Consider the following 25,024-nt stretch of genomic DNA (forward strand, 5'->3'; position numbering starts at 1 on the left):
TGCGGCTGGTGCTTAAGCAACGATAGCGGGTCGGTCGTCGGCCACGGAAAAACTGACACGTCACACGCTGGCACGCTCAACCTGGCACGCTATCTGGTGTGAGCAGGCTGGCGCACATTCTCGAATGCCTAGTGTCAGCATTAAATTCAATTATGCAATATTGAGACGTAGCAGTGGCGATACACTGCATACTTTGTTGCACAACTGTTGCGCAATGTTTCTATAATAATTTAATACGCGTAATAAGTTACACATGCACCGAGAGGCAAACGCTTATAGCTTGCGCAATTCCTACTGCTCCAATGCATAGAGCAACTTCCCCGGTTCTTGATAACGTACTCAAAGACACCTCATACAACCATATCCAGTTCCCTAATTAGCTGAAAGTGCCAGTCTGAATTTTTTAAACTAGGTTTCGAACTCCTGTTCCTTCTTGTGCGAAAACCTCGATACCACTAGGCGTGACCAAAGCCTCGATTTCGCTAAACTCGTAGAGTTGATTTTTAGGCATATAGACAATTTGCGTAGGATACGCAGCCAATGTAATTGAACCCTTCCCCCCCCCTTCCTTTCGCCCTCCCCAGTCCTGTCATCATGCTGAAATTGCTCGGCCATTGTCTGTGAGAGTACCTGAACAAAACAAATCTTTTTGTATACACCTTCACCTCCATATTTTCTCAAAGGCATGATTTGATATTCAAAACAAAAAAAGGCCTTTGGGGTGCGAATAATTAGCACTTCTCTGCTTATCTAGATCACCTCGATACTCTCCTACAAAAGCGCACCGGTAATTTTTCTAGAGTTTTCAGTGTGCTCACGATGTCCTTTTTATTGCTCGTGACGCCAACATCAAGTGGCAGCTGCTAACTTTGTCCAGGTAATTTATCCATGCTAACACCTGCTTGTGACCCCAAATATTGATAATGCATTTCAATATGAATAAAAATTGGTTCGGTTAATATGGTAGGTATACTAAAATTACGTGCTGCAACCTACCGTTATTCTTGGAAAATAAGTGCAAAGTTAGTGCCTTCTACCTATGGTAACAGACGCGGGGAAATAGTAGAAAGGGACACGGAAACTTCATAGGAAGCTCTATAGTCTAAAGCGACGAGCAATGAAACGGGGAATGGTAGGTGCAACACAATCGCACGTGAAAACGGCCGTAATAATTTCGGGTATAGCAAATATTGTAGTTACCATTAACATGAACAATAAGAGTTGGGCAGGCCATGTAGTTCATAGGGGATGAAGTCGAGGTTTTGATGTAAGCCCGTCTGGTCGGGAGGCATCACGAAGAAGGGTAAAAAGAAGGACACCGACCGCTGAAAGAATAAAAGAAGAATACAAGTTTACATTCTGAACAACGCTCCCGTCAGGGGAGCCGAAACATCTTTTCTTGTATTCTTTCGTGGTCGGTGTCCTTATTTTTACCCTTCTTCAGTACATAGGTGATATAATAAAAAGAAATCGGTGCCACGAGAAGGGAATCCCAGCTGAAGACGGCAAACAATAAAATACGGTGTTCATGTTAGGAAATATGCCGGCAAAGGATGGTTCAGGCTGACTTAATACAGGTACCATTAGAGAGCTGGGGGGGGGGGGATGGAGGGAAGTTTTTGTTGTACGGTGGAATAGAAATGGGTAGATTGATTGTATTGATGATATAAGAATGATTTCATCAACTCTTAACAGTGGAACTGTACGTATACGTATTGCGTACAGGTGCCTTTCGCTCCATTTCATTCCTTCACCTATGATCCACCATTTACAACTGACCGATCCTAGCGATAACGAAAGCTGAGTGCTGCTCAGACTACTGACAAAACCCACAAGCAAGTGGCATTGTATTCTAAACTTTACAATGTCTCGGCCATAGCACGGCTGGGTTGGCGCAGTAGTAAAACACATGCATTTGCTATTGGTATTTACGTGCCCTTAAATAAGCGCTAATACAATATGGAATACATTGTTGTAAAATACTGACCTTATTACTACGGTGCCGTGTTCGTGGAACTGTTGCATTGGACGTGCCTTATGAAATTATCTCTTGAAGACAAGATAACCACTCAATCTTCTCGCTCTTTCTTTTTAACGCAATCGACTGAACATGGAAATAAGCTCAAGGCCAGATCTTGTGCTTTGCTCACACAAATTAGCGCAACCTTTCTCCAAATTTTTATTCCGATCATCTGTTTGACAGGTATTCACACGTCATCAAGCATAATTGTTATTCTGCACCAGTTTGTCTTCGAACACCGATTTTGTAGAGTTAGAACCGAGCTCACTGTTTCCTTCCTGGAAAAAAAGCGGAATGCCTTCAGTGTTTTTTATCGAGAGCAGAAAGCCTTATGTCTTCAATTGATAGAAGATTTGAAGCATAGAAAACAAAAGATGGAATCAAGGCAAAACCCCAATCTTTACAAATTCTGAAATAAAAGAACAGAATTTATTGTCATTCTTATTTACCCATTGCGTAGAGGACCAGTTGACACGGACAGCATAAACGTTTTCATAAAGAATTGCTAAAGACGAAGACAAAGACCATACAATCGTGTGTATGTTCTGGTTAATTTCACTCTTTGAGTGCATGATAATGAGTGCATGATGTACTTGATGCTCAGAGCATAAATAGATGACCGTTTGCAATAAACGCCAGTTGGAAGTTGAGCCAGCCCTGTCGTATGTTTTCCTTCGACTTCGTCTTCGCCTTTAGCACTTTTTTTACGAAAACTTTCAAGATGAACCAACTCGCCCAACTCAAGGTATTGTTGCAACATAAACGAATACTGCAGTCCTTTTTTTTTATTCAAATGGGTACGAATGCACAGCTTAGTTGAAACTGCTGCACAGTTTGTTACTTCAAGTACTTGCGTGTATACCGTGCGCGTCTTGTGCTGCAATATTTGTTGCCTAAGCAGAAATTTTGACCAAAGTAAATAAAATTAAATATGTGCTCCGGCACATGTTTCATTTTATTAATGGCGAAACTCGCTAAATCACTGGCGTGAAACGCGCTCGTTCAAAAGCAGAACATAAACAGCGCTTTTATGACGCAACCTGATAATGCGTCTGGTTCCTGTCTTCGAAAGACCCGTGTAACGTAGGTTTGATTAGGCTCAAGGTCAGTTAAGTTGAAGGGATATTTTTCGTCACTTTATAGCGGCATATTACAAGCGCCACATACATAGTTACCCAAGTGCGCGTCGAAGACCTTCATTGAGAAACGGCCCGCCAACAGGAAACTACCCAGTGACCAAAGGTAGCTTCAAAGAGCTTCACTCAAGACCAGCACATACTGAATGGCATATACCCAGTGCCCCAAATGGACGGCATGTCCCTTGGGTACAGTGACCATTATTGGCGCCAATGAGTTTTATTGAAGAGCGGCACGTATGTACACATGGCCACATAGTCAGTGACCCAAGTTGTTCCGACGATTCGTCTCGAACCCAGTTTCCTCAGCATAGCAGCCCGATTCGCTACCCATTCGGCCACAGACTACGCAGTGACCCAAATAGACGTTAAAAGGGTTATGTACAAACCTATGTAGATGCATTCATAGATGCATAAATAGCTTCCGGAAAATGTGCTAAAAACCATGAAAAATTTGGACGGCACTTAAGCTTCTCCTTTAAAGTGTAACGCGGTAGCATTCAAAGATCCCTGACTGCTTCTCATGCTTCCCGGCAACTGCAGCTTACGTAGCAGTAATGTTTACCGGAAAACGCTAGCGGCGAACACTATGCACGAAGGAGAGCTTTCTGATAGAAACGTGGCCTCTTACGTGGGCCGCGATGAAGAACAAGGGGAAGAAGGAGAAGTTGTTGTTGATGATGATGATGTTGTTGTTGTTGATAATGATGATGATGATGATCGAATGACATCCCCTTTGGTGGTGAAAAATAGTCACCTAGCCTGCTTGATTTAATCAGGTATGCGATACATACTTATTATCTGGCATTTTTGTACAGAATTCTTTACCCTTTCGCTTTTTTTCCAAGTTCCACCTTGTACCGCTGCCCATGACTATCTGGTCGTATCAGAGATCCGGTTGTATCAATCTCTTTCCTGCTTTTTTACCCCAATACTGTAAACGTCCCTTGCTTATCTCCTCTGCTGACTGGTTGACGCTTCCTTCCACTATAAACCAAAGCCCTTCTAAAAAGTGTACGTTACCTGTGCCTCTCGCTGGGTGAATCTCTTCGAATTCCATTAGGATGTGCTGAGTGGTCTCCGGATTTTTGTTGCAGTATACACATGCCTCGTAAATTTCCAAATATTTGCTCCAGTATGTTTTTGTCTTTAGGCAACCGGCTCGAGCCTCAAACAGCGAGGCACTGCCCTTTGTGTTATCGTACAGATTTTCCCTTCTAATTTATTTCTTCTCATTTTTGCAAACCTCCATCGTCTTTGTTGTTTCCAGTCTTTGCATCCAATTAACTGTCTTTGTTTCTCTCACTTTCTTTCTGATGACTCCAGGTTGTCCATTTACAGTTTCAGTTACCTTGTACTTGGTTGCCAACTTACATGACCTCTTTTTCTATTCTGTATCCACGCTTTTCAAGTAGATGCTTGTGGCATCTGGAGGTGTTGCAAGGAACCAGGCGCGGAGGTTTATGACCTTTCAGATTTGCGCGCGCCGGTTTGCGGATATTTCCGAGACCATGGCCACTCTATGAACAGTAGAAACGCTGAAGAAGAGGTATGTGTTTTTTTTAGTTTCCCCGTAACACAATTATGTTTTCTGGCATAGTGAAATTACAATCCGACGCTTTCAAAAAACAATCCGACGCTATCGCGTCTGTAGGTTGCGTGTAAGTCGTAATTTACGATTTTTCTCATGTATTCTGCCTTGAGAAATTCAATTAGTTCAGTGGCTTCTTTGCGCTGCACAGAGGGCCAGCGTGGTTGCATATGTGTGGTTGGAAATTATTTTTTATCCAAAACAACGTTCAGCGCTTGATTTTCTGCGACATGGGGCCCTAAATGCTATCACGTTGAAAATAATAACTTATCAATAAAAGAACATGACGTTCGATAACCGAGGGGTGCTATTGCAGTCATTGGTAATATGCTAGCCATCAGCCATCCCCCCCCCCCCACCCCTTCTTCAACCAGTTCTCCTGCGAAAGAATGCAGCTCTCTTTGATGCTTCCAAAGTCTAGCAGGAGCCGCTATCGGTATATGCACTTGTCCTGCATCGATATATATTTCCTGTTGGCTGCGGTGGTCTGGTGGAAGTCCAGCAAGACGAAATCTTCGTTGAAGAACTGCTGAACCAACCTCCACCTTCAGGTGTCAAGCATACAGCAAACACCGCTATCATTTCTTTCTTTTTTTTCCAGATCTTCAGAACAGCTGCATGTAAGCAACTTACCATTAGTAAGCATTTGATGTCCATTGAAGGCTATATATGGCTAACCCTTATGTCATATAGAGATGTCTGCATGATGAAAGTTTGCTCACTGCTGAAAGAATAGAAAAAGCAAGGCATCAATAAACGGAAATAAATTTTGAAGCACAAACATACTTCTATAAATTATAAATGTCCTTGCTCTGAGATTTTAGAGCATACATTGGAACGATAGTTTGGAATATTGAGTTAAAACTGCAAAGTAATCCATCTTGCACCAACCTCCCTGAAGTAAAGAGAGCTGAACGGGTTGGCTGGTATTCTAAACTAATATAGCGGCAAAGGTAATAACATGAAGCGGACATGACTCTTACTTCCGAGTGAAAAACCAGCACTCTATCTTTTATTGCAAAGCCTCACTAGAACTGATCTCAGAGTTTCTACCTACGTTGGGCTGGGAAGCGTGCTTTAATTTTGACAGGCTAAGCAGTGCTAGGCATCTCAATTTCGCGCTCCATATTCAAACATTAAATCACCAGGGAGAAGCTGTATCTGTGTGTCAGCTTCTGGGTATATCTTAAGAGCATCAATCACTTAATGAAATATTTCATAATATCGAACCCCATCTTTGGTTTGTGCTAGGCAAATACACACGTTTTGGCTAACTCGGAATGTGCCAACCAATGCGCTTGCTTATACAGCAAAGAATTTTCACCGATAGAGTAATGCCTGCGAGCACATCTCTGATTCACATACCAAAACAATAAATCACGATGTAGAAGCTTTGCATATGTCGGCTTTTGGGTAGTTGCAAAGCGCACTGACTTTTTAACAGAATAGCACATGATACTCGACGTCTCGTTTCATTTTATGAAATTCCTTATGTCGGGCTATCCGATACTTGTGCCACTAGAAATAGATGCATGTTGGCTTGCGCCCATTTTGGCAACACCTCCTGAATATGTATGTGGCAATGTGACACAATGGACATAAAATGTTCACATCTGTTTACATATCTCTGGCGCTTCCCGTTGTATTAGCCTTTCATCGCCAACCTTTCCTATTAGAGTATCACATATTTCTGCAATTCTCGTGACATTGCCGGGTTGACGTCTCACAGTATCAGATCTCCCGATGGTACTTGCACTTCTGCATATACTGTGAACAGTAGTGCATGTACGCAAACATTATATGTGAACAATGTTGCATGTGACTTCTGCGGGCACAAAACGATGACTTCGCTTTACCTGAGTACGACAATTTTTTCAGTGTGCCACACCGTCACTGTGGAGGTGTCGTCGCCACCATCATCGTCACTTCGTTGCTGTCGTCATACGCCCAGCATCAGGCAACACTATCAATTGCGTGCCCGATAAAAACGTTCTCGCTCGCATGGTAACGCGCTGCAGAACCTCAAACAATGATGCATAGCCAGCTACACGCAAAACGCTTCACATTAGACATGTATCTGCACCCCATAGGATTTACACATTTTTTTTCCTTGCATCCAATCTTTCGGGCTGCTTTAGTCATGAATATATTTTATGTACTTTCAGTGGTTTCGTGGACTTGGCGAACGTAATGATTGGTACTGTTGTTATTTTTGTCAATGTATTCATCGGCGTTAAGTCTAGGGAAGAAGACATTTTGCTTCTTGCTCCTCTCGTGACATTCATTCCAAGGTCAAAGTAATTTTGTGCATTGCGTTTTGAGATCGTGATGTGAGTTCGATTTCTCAAAAATATCCAAAATAAAACACGTTTTCAACAACTCTGTGTCACACTTTTCATGCTGATTGTTCGAACGCCAAACAGTTGATACCTTATTGATTGACTGGTGCGCGTACCCCAGTTCATTTTCACACATAGCGCTTCGTGCTTTAAATGTTTTGATTCCGTTTTCACGAGAAAGAATAAAAGAAGTTATTCTCGAGGAAGACGCTTTGCTGAAGTTATGTATTTATAGTGTCAACTCTTGTAATTTTGATCGATTCATCACACTTTCATTGCGCCTTATTTCGTTGTTCCTCAGTCAAGCCCCTTTTGGTTTTCTTTCTTCTTGTCGTATACTACTCTTCTTAGACTTCCGGCAACATTTATCAGCCCGTTTTTCTTGTATTCCTCTTTGCGGTACTGCCCTTTCGAGAGCAAAGTAATGGATGAGTTCCCACGTCACATAAGTCCTGTCTAGGTGCCTTTCTTATCTCTTCTGTGAAAGTTTTTCGGTTTATCATTATATTTCGTCAGCGCTTTAATGTGACTCTGAGGTAACCAAGGTCGTGTCTTAACGACTGGGAGTTCTGCATTTTTCGAATAATTCATTTTACTTTCACAATCACAAATTGCAGTTTAGAATGGGTCGCAAAAATAACGAGACCAAAGCTGAGTGGTTCATTAAAAGCGGGAACAGGTTCATACATAGATTTGTACGACATACAGTCAGCTGGTTGTTTAACAGGGCCATGCAAATGTCGACTAGTTGGCTGGGGAGCGTCTCCTAATGGCGCGCAGTGACCAGATCAGCGTCGCTTTGCGCCGTGAGAAAAGCGTTCACCGGCCGGCCATTCGACGCTTGCGCGGTACTGTTAAAGAATCTGTGGACTGAAGTTCAAGCTCTTTCTTTAAACATTTATTCTTATGAATGAGTGGCAGTACAAGAGATCAATATACACAACAGTGCTATCATTACAAGCTGCCGTAGCATGTGACAAGTGGGCCACTGTGACTTGTGGCTCAACAAATATCGATTAGGCCTCTTGAAGTGGCAAGTTTCTCAGTTCTATCTATCTATCTATCTATCTATCTATCTATCTATCTATCTATCTATCTATCTATCTATCTATCTATCTATCTATCTATCTATCTATCTATCTATCTATCTATCTATCTATCTATCTATCTATCTATCTATCTATCTATCTATCTATCTGTCTATCTGTCTATCTGTCTATCTATCTATCTATCTATCTATCTATCTATCTATCTATCTATCTATCTATCTATCTATCTATCTATCTATCTATCTATCTATCTATCTATCTATCTATCTATCTATCTATCTATCTATCTATCTATCTATCTATCTATCTATCTATCTATCTATCTATCTATCTATCTATCTATCTATCTATCTATCTATCTATCTATCTATCTATCTATCTATCTATCTATCTATCTATCTATCTATCTATCTATCTATCTATCTATCTATCTATCTATCTATCTATCTATCTATCTATCTATCTATCTATCTATCTATCTGGTCAATTCTATCTGGTCGGAAGAAAGAAAACTAGATGACCATAAAAAATAGAAAAATGGCAACTTATGAACACGAAGAACATGTTCATTTTGCTTCGACTGAGGCTAGAATTTAAGTCCTCAGAAGTCTTGGCAGTATGAACATTTCTAGGGTATTCGTAGAAGTTCGCGTTTTATGCACCGAATGACCTTATCTACTAAACTGCGGAACGCATTACTAAAACGGGTGATGACGTGATGGATACTGCGGACGTAATGTGTTGGGAAGGACAAGAACATGCTATTTGGGCCGTGTGGAAAGGAAGCAGGCCAGCACAGTTGCGTAAACTTGTAATGAACTTTGTCCGTGGACCAGTGTGGCGTCCTTGCGAAATAGAGTCCTGCATCCCGATGACGCAACGAGGAAACACATTACGCATTCCTCCCATTCAGGAGCGGTGGTATTGTCGGGCCGCTAGCGGAGAACAAGCCATCACGTGTACGGCTCCCTGCTACTGCTCCCTGGTGCCGCAATGGTACCGGCTGGGCGCTCGATGTTAAACCTGTTGATACCACTACAATGAATGAGGGGATGTTATTGTGCTAGTTGGTGCTTGAATAAAGGAAGCAATACATACCCATTCAGCAGAGTAAAAACATATAACGCAGCACAAAGACACAATCACAGTGAAATAGGTGTTGTCTTGTATCTTCGGTGGTGGTTGCTCCTGCATGCCAAATTCTGTGCTTATACGTTGATGGAGTGGGTTGCATGTTTGGCGGGTTATGTGGAGCCATCAATGCGACTCGTGTGTAAGTCTGGCTTTCGATGGTTGTGAAAGCTATTTAAGCTCCATGAAACTGAAGTAGAAGCAAAGCAAAGAACAGCAAGAAAAGAACCTAAATTTTCGTTAAACTAAAGTGCTATTCTTGCCCTGGTACTAAAGTTCAGTTAAGACGGCTGCATAAGGAGAAAACTTACTTTTATAGTAACATAAAAATAGAGATACTATTTGAGTAAGTTCAACATACACCTACAATAACCGGGTGTCATCGTGACACGCATGGCAAGGATGATTCAGTTGAGGTTAACAGGCTGAAAGGAGTCTTCTAGATGCTATTTATCGAAAAATGGGTACTTGCAGTTTCTGTATGCTTAAGTCTAACAAGCCTGAAGTAAACTGGGCCATTTTCCTAATAATTAGTCATTTGTGAAAAAATACCAAGGACATCTACAAGCACTTCGTATGAGTTGTGAATGCGAACACATTAATGTCCAGTTGAACGCCACTCAGCTGTCCTTAGAGTTTTGCCCTGCGAGTAATGTACCATAGATGTACGTGCTGCCCTAGCTAGCAAGCAGCAGTGTAGGGTGTCAAAGCCGCATTGCAGCGACATCCAGCTCGACGAGCGGCGACCAAGGCTGGTAGACGCGGGCAGCAGCTAAGCACCGTAATGGTGAGAGAGAGAGAGAGAGAGAGAGAGAGAGAGAGATAGGGACCGCGCTCCGGCTTCCTAGAGGGAGAGCGAGGGTGGGTAATGAAGGGAATTGGGCAATTTGGCGTTGATGCAATTGCCATCGTCGGGTCGCGGCGCTGCCCTCTCCCCTCACGCAACATCGTGCACGCAAATAGTGCAGCAGTTGTTCCCTTTCGCCCTCTCTGCCCCGTCGAGACGCGCTCGTGACGTGGCGTCGCAGCCAATTGGAATTTAGGTACCGTTTCGCGGCTTTAGACAACAGAGGACGGCTTTGTCGCTCAATGGGCCATTTGACGCTTTCGCATCGAAAGAACTCACCGGTGCATATGGCTTCACCTCGTAGTATTTTATGAGTATTAGGGAAACCCACGAGCAGCGCTTTCTGTTTGCGGAATATTTACGAAACTAGGTTATTCTCTAATTTCCTCATGAAGCTCATTCGATGACAATTCAGTGAAGGCGCTGTGCCTTATAAGGAAGCTGCCAGTGATCTGTGCTTAAAGTGAGAGCAAAGCAGGAAACAGGCCAGGGGCGCTAAACCATAAAGCTACACCAAAATTTTATATTCCAATTCTGCAATGAGCCCTCCGTGATTGGTCAAATACTTTTCTGGACCCCCTCCCCCCTTCTCCCGTCTGTCATGCGACGTCGCGAAAACCGCGGTAGCTCGCACTCTGACATCACGTGTGCACACTGATTATGCATGATTCGGCAGAACAAAAGAAAAATAATTATTTATGATTCGACGTCTTTTCGTCATTAACCCCCTGCTATTGGTCAAAAGGTTTCAGGCTGCACCCACTTCACCTGCCTGTCACTCGACATCACAAAACCGCCAAAACTCATTGCGTTAAAGTGTCGTGTACGCATTGAAGATGCAATAATATGCCGAACAAAACTGCATTTTTTTTCTGTATAGCTGGAGACTGCTCCGTTCCGAGATTAATAGAAGATGGCTGCCGCCGATCGCTCAAGCACTGGCTACTTGCACCTGCCGGAGAGCGCTGGTTTATTTGTGTATAACAGAACTTTTTACGTAGCCGTATAATGTTGTCGAACCGTTTCGGAACGTATGCGGCATCGCTCTGCCAACTCTTGTTTGCTGAGGATCCATTCTAGCGGCATTTTTAACTGTCCGTTGCATGCCGCCGCAATTTTAGATAATCCATCCCAAGCTAAGTAAGGGAAAGCAGACCAATCGCAGACGCCGGCCACTTTCCTCTTCATCCGGTTATTTCTTTTTAGTGCGCTGGCTCTTTCCCACCGACATCCTCTCTACTTGAGCGTGCTCCTCGCCACTTGTCGGCGAATTAGGCAAGAAAAACCGCTCGACGTGGGCAACGCTATTTCTTTTGAAAGCAAACAAAATTGAATTTCTATAAAGGAGGAGGGCGTTTCATTCGGCTGTTCAGGCAACGCTACGGGTTACCGCCTGATGCTTGTGTCGGCAGTTAGGAAAAGTTCACGTCAGGAACTTGGAATAAAAACTTATTGGAATGGTTTTATGTTATAGGGCCCCAGGACGGTGTTATGCTTGTCCTGGCAAGCGCTGCTGACAGTATAAGTGGTGGTGCAGCCTGTAGTACTCTCCTTCTCCTATAATTTCTACACCGAGCGCCTGCAAAACAAACACGTTGCGCTGCCCTGTCCTGCAAGGCGGGATCAAATCTCGGCCGTGGCTGCCGCATTTCGATCGGGGTGAAATGCAAGAACGCCTGCGTACTACAGTGCATTGGGTGCATGTTAACGAACACAAAATGGCCAAAATATTCCCGAATCTCCTACTACGGCGTACCTTATAACCATATACTGTTTTTGCGTTTAGAATTCAGGAATCTTATTATATAGAAACCAAATAATCAATCGAAAACAGTAATAATATAGCAGAAACCAAAGTGTAATAAATGTTTGCAGTCATACCGTAACAGCTCCACTGCAATGAAGAAGGAAATTTCATGCCTTCTTTAATTCGTTTTTTTTTTTGCTCCCTAATCCACTTGTAGCACTACGGGGTCACTGAAGCGAATTAGATAGTAGTAAAATCACAGAAAGAAAAGGAAGCGAACCCAGAAGCTGGCAATAATGACTTGAAGCTGAAAGAGAGCATAAATATAGTTCAGGCTCCCTGGAAGCTATAAGGAGCAATCAAAATTATATTTGGAAGACGAAAACATGTCGTACAACGGGTTATTGAGAGCGGTGTGTCCTCAGCGACGGCGTCCGAGGAAATTTGATCTGGTTAGCGTGTGCTGCAGGAAACATTGACCACAGAGAGGCGTGTGTAATGCGTGAATTATATTATTTTGCAAGGAGGACAGTTTCGCCGGGTGTTTTATGAATGAATCTTCAAACTTACATAAATCAGCTAAAACATGTGTTGTGCAAAATGGTATGTCAGTTTAAGAACTATAAGTTCACTGAAAAATTATGTGGGTTATGGCATAGAATGTGTTAATTTGAGCACTTGCCATTGCTTGCCAATACTGTGCAATTACTTGAATTTATTTCATTATTGAACGACTTTGTCTACTTCTCTCTCTCTCTCTCCTTCTCTGTCTATCTATGTAGAGTATAGCCATAAGTGGGGATTTTTGTCTTTTACGTTCCGTTTTTCTTACTTCCTTGCTTTGAATGGTTCCTTTGAAACACGCACTCAAATATTTAGTCGGGCAGGAAAAATAATTAAGCCGTGACTATCAATCATGCCTTATCATATTTATGTCTTATTATCATTATTGCTTCACATTCAATTCCGTCTACCTTACTTCCGCTACGTAGGGCGGCCAAGCTTTATTCTTTTTTTCCCCGTCTTTCCTCTCTCTCGAAGTGGTATGGAAAATAACATTGGGCTTAATTCTATATCAGCAGCATGATACAACTATTAGTTACAGGGGAAAGAGCACCAGTCTGTTGAGTGGTAATTATTTATATACAGAATTCCAGGGTGCATGGACATGCACCTTTCCATTAACAATGGATATCGTGCAGCACAGTAAGCGCTTCCCATGCGCCATGTGTACGACACAGCTTGTTTTTGTATTCTCGGACAAAAAAAATATCAGTGCCATTCCGCTCTGTCAAGGCGGGTGACCAACACAGCTGCGTATGTGGGCTTCTTAATGGCGAAATGTCCATTGTCGGGTGTCAAACGCCGTATGTACATAGATGGAAGGCAAGTAGCGACTATACCCGTAGGCAACTTTTTCTGGCTAGGAAGGGAAAAGTACAGAGGCAAAACACGCGCAAGTGAGAGCGCTTCTGAAAAGAGTCCCACGTTTTAATCCACGTAAATGTAGGTTGGGAAACACAAAACATAAACGCCTTATTAGCAACTGTTAAATAAAACAGAACACGGCACTGAATGTAAAGGTTTACTCTATTTTGCGGCTTTTCCCTTCAACGCCTTGAGAAGCGCGAAACCGTCGTACGTGGAAGCATCGTCGATTCAGCGTCATGCTCCTAGCAACCACAAGCACTGTCAAAGGCTGCCGGACTACTTGGCGCGGTGACACATGGGTAGCAGCCACGCACCCGTAGCTTTCCCTTCGTAACCGCAGAGAGTTGTCTGCGAGTATAGTCGCTCCTCCACAATGTTGAGCCTCGGAAGACAATGAGGCTCCCGGGAAACGTTCGGCTGCATCGTAGCCACATCGGTGGCGGGCGTTCTCGGTATCGCGGTACTCTGGGGCGTGAATGTGAATGCGGGCGCACCGCATTTGTTTGGCGTTAGCGCGTCGTTGGTCATGTTGGCCCTCCGTCGCGGCGCATATTCCCGTTGTTCTAACTCGGTAAAGTTGGACAGCGGAACGTATAGACACACATGTATGACCACCAGCGGGACTCAAGAGGGTTGATACCTATTCGGTATCGTAGCTTCTGAGGTAGATCCCACTTACAACACCACTGGTGTCACCTGTACGATACACATTCCGCTATTCGATCCTTGACGTTACGACGAATGGAATTAACCTGCATTATTACGGCATATGTGATAAACTGCTAGTACAAAAATACCAATCATGCTTAAAAGAAATGACAGAGAATGTAATTTCATAAGGCAAATGCGAATAGTTTGTGTCTTGTCTGGCGCATGGCAGCGTGGGAAAGAACCACTACGCGTGCGGGCCTTCGTGCAATTTCCCTCGGTGCACGCGCGGTAATTAAATGTCGACCCCACTTTCGCACATAGAGACGACGTTTTATGCTTCGCATGTTCCCCAGTTCCCACACGAGGGCGCAACATATGGTCGGAGTCGCCGCAAACGTTGATGAGATTAACAGGCTAGCCGCCCATATTAGCTCACCTGCACGCACACAAACACAGTGTTACGCTTGTTATGGTAACCATGAACTCGATGGAAATCCTACTAAGGAGCTGCGGAGAAGTCCGGTCGCGCGCTCTCATTATACCACCACCAGCGTTTGCAATGTCAAACCTGCTGGCACTGACACAACCGCTTCAGTGAGCAGCGCTCTGTAAATCAGTGCGTGCGTTCGCCAAGGAGGGCACCCCTATGCAACCAGAGGAGGAGGAGGAATAAACTTTATTAGTTGAAATGAGCCGACAGTAAAATCGTCCGAGGTGGGCGGCGTCCCTAGTCCAGGATGCCATGGGCCTGAGCTATCAGCTCAGGCCCACGGCATCCTGGACTGGGGACGCCGCCCACCAGAAGCACGGAGAACATGCGCGCGTATACTGCCGCGAGCACATTTTCTCTACTTGTCACCCTTTCGCGTTTGCCACACCACCGCCAGTGCTGTCGTGCTTTGGCTCTACTGATCAGTCCTATTTACGAGGCAATATCCGATTGTTATTTTGTCATGAACGTCGTGGCATGATGGGCCCGTCACTGTGCTGTCCATGTATTCGGTGCGACACCTTGATTTATTTATACGTGCTGTGGCGCCACGGTTTTCGAGTGTCTTAAGGTTTTCATACTGCCATGGAGCGCTATGGTGAACAACCGTCCTCCTCTTCTCCCGCCACGCTCTCCTTCAGGCGCGCATTCTGGAGAGGAGGTTGGCAGTCGCCTTCCACGCCAGTGATCGTGGTGCTGGACACAACACACTCATATATAAAGATCTGCTTAAATGTATATCCACTATTAAAGCGCTACAAATGTGCTGTTTAACGGCTTTGTCCTATGCGGGGTTACGCAATGAATCAACAAGAGCTACCTAAGTATCCTCAATGAAACAAATATGGGCCTTCAAGAGCATGACTCCACCCATAAAGCACATAGCTTTCTGGAAGAGTTCGGCTTTTCTCTTACGCTAATGATTATCATCCATCGTTACCGCGGACTTTTTTTGCCTGTTCTGGCATTGATTGTCATCGCGCTCACTGAGATATTTGAAGATGACTGTAATAGAAAGGCTCAATATATTAAACACTCCCCAGACTCTCTTAGTCCAAAAAGGCACAGACACAGTCCACTCAAGCACGAGTCCATGACTGCGCTTAGCAGCTCCATTACAATGTGCCTATTCACATGAATAAGCAGCCCCAGTCATACAAGTGAACGAATGTAACAAACAATGCGCAGGATTGGTCTTCACATAACCGCCACTTTTCACTGCTCAATAAGTATTGTGTACTTCCCCGCCCATCTAGCCTGACCTACACAAGATGGTGGACTTTGCCCGAAAGGCTCGAAAAAAGTAAAAGCTGTTAGCGCTGTCTTTTGCAGCATTTCTTCCTTGCTACATCGCCAAAGATTGCAAGCCTGCCGTGGTCTTGGCGGTGGTGGGAGCGGGTGATCAGCTACCGTGTGCTGGGTGACTAATGTTGTGAAAAGGATTACTTCCTGTATCTTCGCATATTGCAGTATTGAGGGTGATTATGTAAATGAATGAGAACAACCAATTATAAAACAAATGATTAAAGCAGACATCATAACTGTGTATCTGTATTCAGCTGTAACGCGCACTATCTGCGTTTTTTTTTTTGTTTTGTTATGGCGTCCTTCTTACACATTTCTTTGATAGGTCAATTTGTTACATCATGTGTCTTTTCTATTGCATCTACCGTAGCGCAAATAGAAAACAATACCAGATATTAGAGAAAACTGTGGATGGTATAGTTATTCCTCAGATTGTGCAACATCAGGAATGCGCCTCTATTTTTAAGTTTCTGCTCCCTCGCCGCCAACCGTATGGTACAGAAGAGGCGATTATTCTACACGTCAATCTTGAATTCACAGTGGGAATTCAAGTATTTACTATCTTCTGAGGCACCTTCATTCGTACATCTAAAATTCATTTCTGATGTGAGGTTTGCGTTGGTAGATGTGTAAACTAGAGTGGAGAACAGTCATATTCAGTGCAGTCTGCTTTATCTTATATATGCGCACAGAATGCTGGCGCGAAAAACTTCTAATTAATGGGCATGTCCAAAGACAAAAGCAATAGCCAGGGCTGCTTTTTCTTAGAGTTTTGTGAGATGGAGTCACCACGTCGTTTTCCATCTTATATATCTAAAGACACGGCTAAGATGCTCATGAAAGGAAAAAAAACATGTTGGCAAATATGCTTCACCAAACTGATGGCAGAGTTGCATTATCAATATTTTCATATAGTATAGAAACGTAAGGGTACCGTAAAAACTGGAATAAAGAGCAGAAGATAAGGACAAGAAACTCTGACTGCGAGTCTTTACGAGAACAACCATACGTCTCCTATAAATAAATTTATTTCATCCGTAGAAGTCATTCGTAGATGAGCGCGCCGTGAGCATGGGGTTCACGGATATTTTGCTAGTGCCGTGGTCTACACGCAAGCAGCCGGTTGTTAAAGAAATTCAGTAACAAAAGTTACATCATGCAAAAAACGAGACAAAAGAAGCAACCATTTAAACACTTTTTTTGAGAGAGAGCGGGGGGCATATAAATGGAGTGCTACAAACTCTAAGGGAATGAATGAACTGTGAAACCGAAATAACCTCGCACCAGGAGAACGCAGTTTCGTGCTCAACGCGGTTCTTAAAATCAAAGCTCATTACAGACGCCCTCGCTCCGCTATCAACTATATCCATGGTCAGTGTACTGTCAATTGCTACATTATCTTTCATCTTAAAAGCATCATAGCAAACATGTTAACAGGACGTCTGTTTCTTGCAAAGACAGTTCTTGTCAGAATTCTTGTCTCCTTTCTTACAGCTTAAAAAACATAACAAAGGAGACAAATATTCTGAGAATTAAGCAAAGAAAGAAGAAAAGTTCATGTGATGCATTGTATTCACAAAGTGTCGCACAATATAGAGAAAGCTCCTGGGCGGCATGGTGTACGATAGTGCTTTCCGCTCTGTGTAAGCTGTCAGGACTGTGAACGCGCATTGAAAATGAGGGAAAGACAGGCATGCGACATGTACGCTAAGTGCGCGATGCAGGTTATATATAAAATCACGTTGGCGTGTAGTAAGGTATATATGGGCCGAACCTGCCGATGCGTCAACGATTGGATGCACGAAAATTGTGCATTGGTCAACTCTGAAAAAGCTAGTCACGTGGCTTTTCACTGTCGTCAATGTGACTGTGAACAACTTTTTGAAACAGTAACGAGTTTTGGCAGAGGCAGGACGAAACGCGAAAGAGAAATACTTGAAGCGTTTCATGTCAGTAAATACGATGAACGAAAATGCATCAGTCTTCCTTGTATCTCTCTGAGCAATAAATGGATAGCTTTCCTAAAAGGCTTAGCTTTAAATATAAGGAAGTTTAAATATAACGATGCTTTAAATATAAAAGCCCGCCGTGGTTACTAAGTGGCTACGCTGTTGGGCAGCTAAGCAGGAGCTCACATGATCAAATCCCGGCCAAGGCAGCCGCGTTTCTCTGGAAGCAAAATGCGAAAATACCCGTGTACTTAGATTTAGATGCAAGTTAAAGAACTCCAGGTTGTGCAAATTTCCGGAGACCCCCACTACGGCGTGCCTCTTAATCAGAAAGTGATTTTGCCCCGTAAAACCCCATAATCTTATTTTTTTAAGGTGAAAAAGATACGGTTATTGTGTTCATCCATCTAAAGATTTCTGTGTCTTAAAAAATTAAATTATGGGGCTTTACGCGCCAAAACCACTTTCTGATTATGAGCAACGCCGTAGTGCAGCACTCCGAAAATGTTTACCACCTGGAATTCTTTAGCGTGCACCGAAATCTAAATACCACGGGTGTTTTCGCATTTCGCGCGCATCGAAATGCGGCCGCGGCGGCCGGGATTCGATCTCGCGATCTCGTGCTCAGCAGCCCAACACCATAGCCACTGAGCAATCACGGCGGGTATTTTTGTGCCTTGCTAACAACATTACGCATGTGTCAGCGGTTGGTTGTTTCAGGGATGTTTCGTTTTTCAAATAAATGTCAGTTGCTATTTCAGCGCCGTGTTGTCTCTTATTTCCTTCCTGTGTGCGTCTCATTACTTCGCTGGTTTTCGCAAGAACCGTGATAGCGTATAGTTGGTCGTCATTTCTCGTGTCCGCGGCCGTCACCAAAAATGACACCCGATCCCGGTGGCAGTGCAGGGCCAGGTGCAGTATCTCGTACCCCCGTATCGCAGACGCTTCAAGCAGTTAGCAAAGTGAAGCGAACAGTTATGCATTCTTTGGAATCATGCATACAGATACGTTTCAATAAAGAAGAAGCCCAAAGCAATCATGCGATCCACATAATTGATGAGGCGCTTGTAATAATGCGAAGCACGAAGCACTCCCAGCATACGATTCCTGGTAAAGATTGCTTTGGCGCAAGCTGCCATACGCACGGTAGCTTGTGAAGGGGAGGGGGGGCGTGATGTTCCTAGCCTTTAGTTTATGAAAGAGCCAGCCTGTTATTCATTCCTGTTACAGCCCCGCTGTGGGTAGGCAACACACAGTAGGGACTCCCGCGGAGTAACGTGAATATGAGGAGCGGTAAAGGGAAAAATAAACGGCAATACGACCAGTGGCAGCGTGCTGTCAAAATTACTATTGCTGCCATTACTCTAACTTTCCTTTACTCCCACTACTCTAATGCAAGGAAGCGTCGCGTACAACGCCTCAGAAGTTGCAGTGGTAGTTCCAACAGTTTCTTTGGACATCCGCTTTCTCAAGGTCGCGATGAAGAGTCACTTTTTTATGTTTAGATTCTGTTTTTACGAGAACGGAGAAATTTCAGGAGATATGCAATTATCAAGAAAAATTATTTGGTGAAGCAATTGTTTTCCTGGCGCCATTTCCGGTCCTTGTGTTAGATTCATCACACTTTCTTTGCGTATTGCTGCGTTGCTTCTAATTCAAGCCCTTTGTCTTTTTCTTTTTTCTTGTCGATTCTTACTCTTTTCACACTTCCGCCAACATTCTTAGGTTTCTGTTTATTGTATCCCTTATTGTGGCAACCTTGGAGAAGAACACAATGAATGAATTCACGCGCCGCATAATTTTTGCCTCGACTCTCTCCAGTTTTCCTCTCTGAAAGATTTCTGTGCATTGAATATGCTTCATCAGCGCTTTGAAGCGACTCTGAGGAAACCAAGGGCGCATCAAAACGACGAGGAGCCCTCTCTTTCTCAACTAATTTAATTTTAAGATCACATTGACTAACTGCTGTTTGGAAGCTGTCGCACAAATGCCGAGATGAAAGCAGTGTGGTTTATTCGGGGCAAGAACGCGTTCACAGATAGGTCGGTGCCACGTACTTCAAGTACCCTCGATTCCCGACAGTGGTGAGTGCAGCCCTAGAGATGATCATCCCAAGCAACGAACCGCCCTCAGACAATGTTCCGCCTTGCGCTACCATGCGCTCTCGGGACGTCGCAGCTTTCCACATCCGATTGCCCATGTTTTGGAGCAAGGACCCGCCGGTCTCGTTCGCTCAGGTCAAAGCCATCTTCGACCTCGGAGACTTCATGGTTTCGCCACTTACTTTGCAATCAGTTTCTTGAGGCGGCTCAAGAGGTGGCGGACTTCATCGCTGCAGCTTTGGGCGATGCCCTGCACCAGAAGTTCAAGTAGAGCATTCTAGATCCCACCACGGCATGTGAGAGCTCGCTCCTCGAGCACTTTCTCACCTCCGAGGAGCCCAAAGATTGCCGCAACTTCGAGCTTAGCGTGGAAGCTCGGGCTTGTTGGTGATTCATTGGAAAAAGGACGCAGCGCAAGAAAGACATGGACACTAGTGTCTCTCTCTCGTGTCCCTGTTTCCTTGCGCTGTGTCGTTTTTCTCTTCCAGCTGCTCTACAGCATGTGACAGCTCCTGGACGAAACCAATGCCGACTCGGACGGTGTGCTGCTGAAGGGAGATATTTCTCAAGCGCTTGCCGCACGCAGTCCGCCGGCCTTGTCTTGGCCACTGCAGGGGTCTTACCGTCGACAGTCTCATGCAGCTCGCTCATCGAGTCCACGACGGGATTTCTCCTTCGGTCGCCGCTCTATCTTCACCACAAGAGTGGTCATTCAGGTGTCGCTTATAGAGTACCGGATTGACCAGCTCGGCGTTTTCATCGACGTTCTTACGGACGTCATCTCAGAATCAGTGCAACTCCTCTTCACGTCCTAGCCACCGTTTCCCTTCCCCAAGCAGTCCCTCCCTCGCGAAGTCCTCGACGCTCGCCTATTTACTGCTATCATCGCACTTTCAAACACCGTGACCGCCAGTGCAAGTCTCCATGCAAGTCGTCAGGGAACGCGTCGTGAGATTACTGACGGCGGCATGTGACCTAGGCTTACAGCCAGGCCGCCTTAGTCATGGATCGCATTTCCGGCCTGGGCTTCATCGTAGACACGGGTGCCAAGGTCAGCGTACTGCAATCCTGAAAGGGGGATTGCACTTGTAAGTCGTGAGGACTTACGATCGGTGCGGGGAACTCTACCTCCATCGCTACGTATTGTATGCGCTCCCTAACGCTCTAGCTTGGTCGGCGGCGCACGTTCCTATGGGTCTTCATTGTAGCCGACGTCAATCAGCCCTTCATCGGCTCAGGCTTCCTGGCCCATTTCGACCTCGACATCGGCGTGCGCAGCCATCGCCTGATTAACAGCAAGACGCGTTGTGGAGTCGTTGGGCGCTACATAGGTATGTGCCACAGGGAAAGTTCCGCCCTACAATGACGAAACAAATCCCCTAATTTTCTCTACTGCCTATCGCTATCGTATCCACGTCACAAGGGTTCCTCAAGGACAGCAGCGCGACGCTTTAGCAGACTGGGCCACAAACACACTGTGTATGTGCCGCTTTTCAGTCATCGTCTTTTAAGCCAACGCCATAGCCAGATGAGCCATGGATGCATCGGTACGTGTCCCTCTCCCCTAAACCTCTCACCAACTTGCGTCACTCAGTCTGTGCCAGTTGGTGTGCTCAAGCGAGGGAGCCATTTTTAGCATTCGCGTGTACCAGTGTGTCACGCCTGTCGAGTCGGAGGCCACGCATGGGATTCCCGACAGCGCCACTAGATGGCGCAGCGCGTACAGGAACAAGCGCGATAGTGGAGCCCGGTTGCCGCATGGCGCGCTTCGAAGGGTTCGCACGCACCGGTGCTCTATGTATTTCAGAGGCCCCGCACAGGCTTCGTGGTGGTGGTACTAGATGGCGCCATGTGTTCTTAGGGGAGTATGAAAGAAGAGTCCCGCTGCACTACACGCTTCATGCGTAACTATTTCAGTAATAGCAATAGGTTGTGTTACTATATTGATTCCATGCTGAACTGATTACCGTCAGCAGTCACCAGCAGATGGTTTCTTCCGAATAGGGTTCTGCACAAAGTTATAGCTCAAAGAATAAGCACTAACGCGGACAACAGTGCTACCATTAGGAGCTATTACAAGTATTTGGCAAGCTGGACACTGTAAAACATGCGGCTGAAAAATTCCATAATTATGCTTTTTGATGTAGGAATTTCGTCTGTTTTGGGCTTTCTTCACAATTATATATTGTTAAATATATTATTCTGGGTAGAGAAAAGAAAACTAAATGATAGCATAAAGTTAGGAAATGAGAATGGATGAACACTCGTGCTTCGCATCGACTGTGGATTGAACTGGCGTCCTTAGAAGTTTCGAATGTTTGACAACTTTAACGGGGTATTGTAAAATTCTACGTTTTTTTTTCATGCAGCTACCATATCGATTAAATAAACAGAGCACATAGCCCCAACGGGCGATCACGTGCTGGAATAAGGGCGCGATGTGTCGGGAAGGCCAAGAACATTCTAGGAGGGCCATGTGAAAATATGGCAGGCCAGTACAGTTGCGTCAGCTCGTAATGAACATAGTGCGGACACCAACGTCGCGTCTTTGCGAAATGCACTCATGCATCTCTGTGACGCAGCAAGGGAGCACATTACGCATTCCTGCCGTTGAGGGAAGGTGTGGGGGCATCTCAGAACGGGAGCGAGAAACAGGCCATCAGGTCTACTGCGCCTCATCGTCGCAATGGTGCCGGCTGGACGGTCGATGATCTGTTGCTACCACAGCGGGAGGAGGAGAAGTTGATTGGCCGTTTAGTGCTACTTGCTTAAATTAGATATTGCATGCCCGTCGAGAGTGGCGTAATCTGCAGCGTTGTATGAGGAGGCGATGCAGCACAGCGGTACAACCACAGGGAAAGACGCACGTCTCGTGTTTTCCGTAATGGTTGTGTCCGTGCGCCGCATTTCGTGCTTGTGAACCGCTGGAGTGTGTTCCACGTTCGACGGACATGTCGAACCTTCAATGCAACTCGTGCGCAGATGTGACTCTCGATGGTAGTGAAAGCTAATTAATCCCCACGAAAATGAAGTAACGATTAGAGCAAGAACAGCAAGAACAGAAAGAATACGAAGCCGAATTACCGCTAAGCAAAAGTTGTATTCTTACGCTAAGGCTGCACTGTAGTTAAGAATGCTGCCTAGAGGGAAAAATTCCCTTTTGAGGGAACACCAAAGGAGAGCTATATATTCAATAAGTTTAACATATACTCAAGTGCACTGGGTGTGATCGCGACGAACACAATAAGGAAGATTTAGTTTGGGTGAACCGAAACACAGGAATTTTCAAGACACTTTGTTATTGTAAAACTGGTGCACGCTGTTTCTGCATGCGTTCTGCTTAACATGCGTAAATTAGAGGGGGTCTCCTAATTAATATAGATATTTGTTATTTGCCCTTGTGTACATTAGTGATCTGTAAAATACCTCGCAGGTGCGTATAGCTGTGTGGTATAGTATTTTATGAGTGTTAAGCATACAAGTATACAGTGTTCTTGCTCTGCAGAATGTTTACTAAGACAGATCATTCTCTAATTTTTCTGGAAGCTCCTTTGATGACACTTTATTGATGTCGCAGTGCCCTAGGGAAGACGACTGTGAGATGGGCGTGAAATGAATGTCAATCAGCAAACATGCCGGGATGACGCTGGCGAACGCTGCCGCTGCCGAACACTGCGACAGAAGTGGTAGTGCCAGCTATGGCGACATTTTTCTACTATACTATCTATGGCAACCATGTCTCGGTGTGAAATCCCCCTAGATTTGGACAGATATTCTTATTTTCCTAAAGCACGCATAAAATCCCTATATCTAGGGAAATTCTCCTAGCGATGGCAGCAATATGACCACGCTCTCTAACATGCGATATTTGTGGGTTATATTACCCACACCATATCACAAACCAAAGAAGGCAACCAATAAGTACACAGGATGCCTCAACTTACCTTCGAGAAAGTTTAAAAATGTGCAAAAGCCACGTTGCTGTGCAGGGGCAAGGTAATGTTTGCCGTCGCTTGGAGATACTCAAATTATTCTTTTTTCATTCCGCCTAATTAGATAATTAGTTTTCATTACTTATTCAACTTCTCCTGATAGCTCCTGATAGAGCTTTCTATTGCGCCATACCTGCTACATAAAAATGATTTTTTTTTCGAGCGTGCAAGCACGCAAATGCACGTATAATTACCACGCGGCTGGCCGATCGAGGCACTCTCCGTGTATTCACGGGTTTGTTTCACATTCACACTCGGAAAAACACTTTTATGTAGCCCTTATTGACCAACGGAAAGCTGTATCGGGAGTTTTTCATGTCGCTGCGCAATATTCTTCTAGACACTTTTCATCTAATTACAATATTGGAGAAGCTGAATAAATAATTATCTAATAAGGCGGAATGAAAAAGATAATTTGAGTATGCACTGGTGACTTCTAACAACGTTACTTTTGTTCTGTCCAGTTACGTCGCATTTATATATTTTTAAACTCTGGTTAAACTTAGCTGAGGCTGACTGCACAGAAATAAGCTTTATGGTTTGGTTAAATTTATGCACTGGGAGGCACACGAAGACCACCTGCGCATATAAGCTATGTGGCCAGAGAAATACGAAGTGAGATAATAATGATGGCTGTCAGCAGCCCAATTAACTAAAGTTGAATAATTTTGGTTGGCTGTAGTAAGTTGGTATGTCTTTAATGAAAAGTTAGAAGCAGTAACAATTCACCCAGTATCCGTTGGAAGAACTCTCCCAGCGTATCTGTGCTCCGACATACCGAACTTTAACATTTAATTCTTATTCGCTTGATGAAGCTTGCACGAGAGTAAGGCTCGGCGCAACGCTCCTCCCTGATGCGACGCGGCTGTTGTGCATGGCGTAAAGTCTGAGAACAGGGCGGAGGCAAAGGCACAGACTATTCCCCTTCCCTTCTCGGCCATAAAACTCTCGGCTATTTCAATAAAACGTGTAATACTTGGAAATCAGCAGTCACTTTATTAGCGGAGCCCAGGCAAGAACGACCTTGCCCGCTCGACTAGTCACCATTACGCATGCGTACTGCCCTCCGGTTTCTCAGCTGGTGCCATTTTCTCGGCATGGCAGCTGCCGCCATCGTTACAGGCTGCACAGTCACGTGTTATGACTGTGGTTCCGGGTTCTTCGATTTTTTTTTATTTCGCCAGCCGAGAGGGAAATGCGGATAGTTATTATGTTTGTCAGTGCCTCGGCCCGTTGTCAGACTG

This window comes from Dermacentor albipictus, chromosome 4 (genome assembly GCF_038994185.2).
Source record: "Dermacentor albipictus isolate Rhodes 1998 colony chromosome 4, USDA_Dalb.pri_finalv2, whole genome shotgun sequence".
NCBI lineage: Eukaryota > Metazoa > Arthropoda > Arachnida > Ixodida > Ixodidae > Dermacentor > Dermacentor albipictus.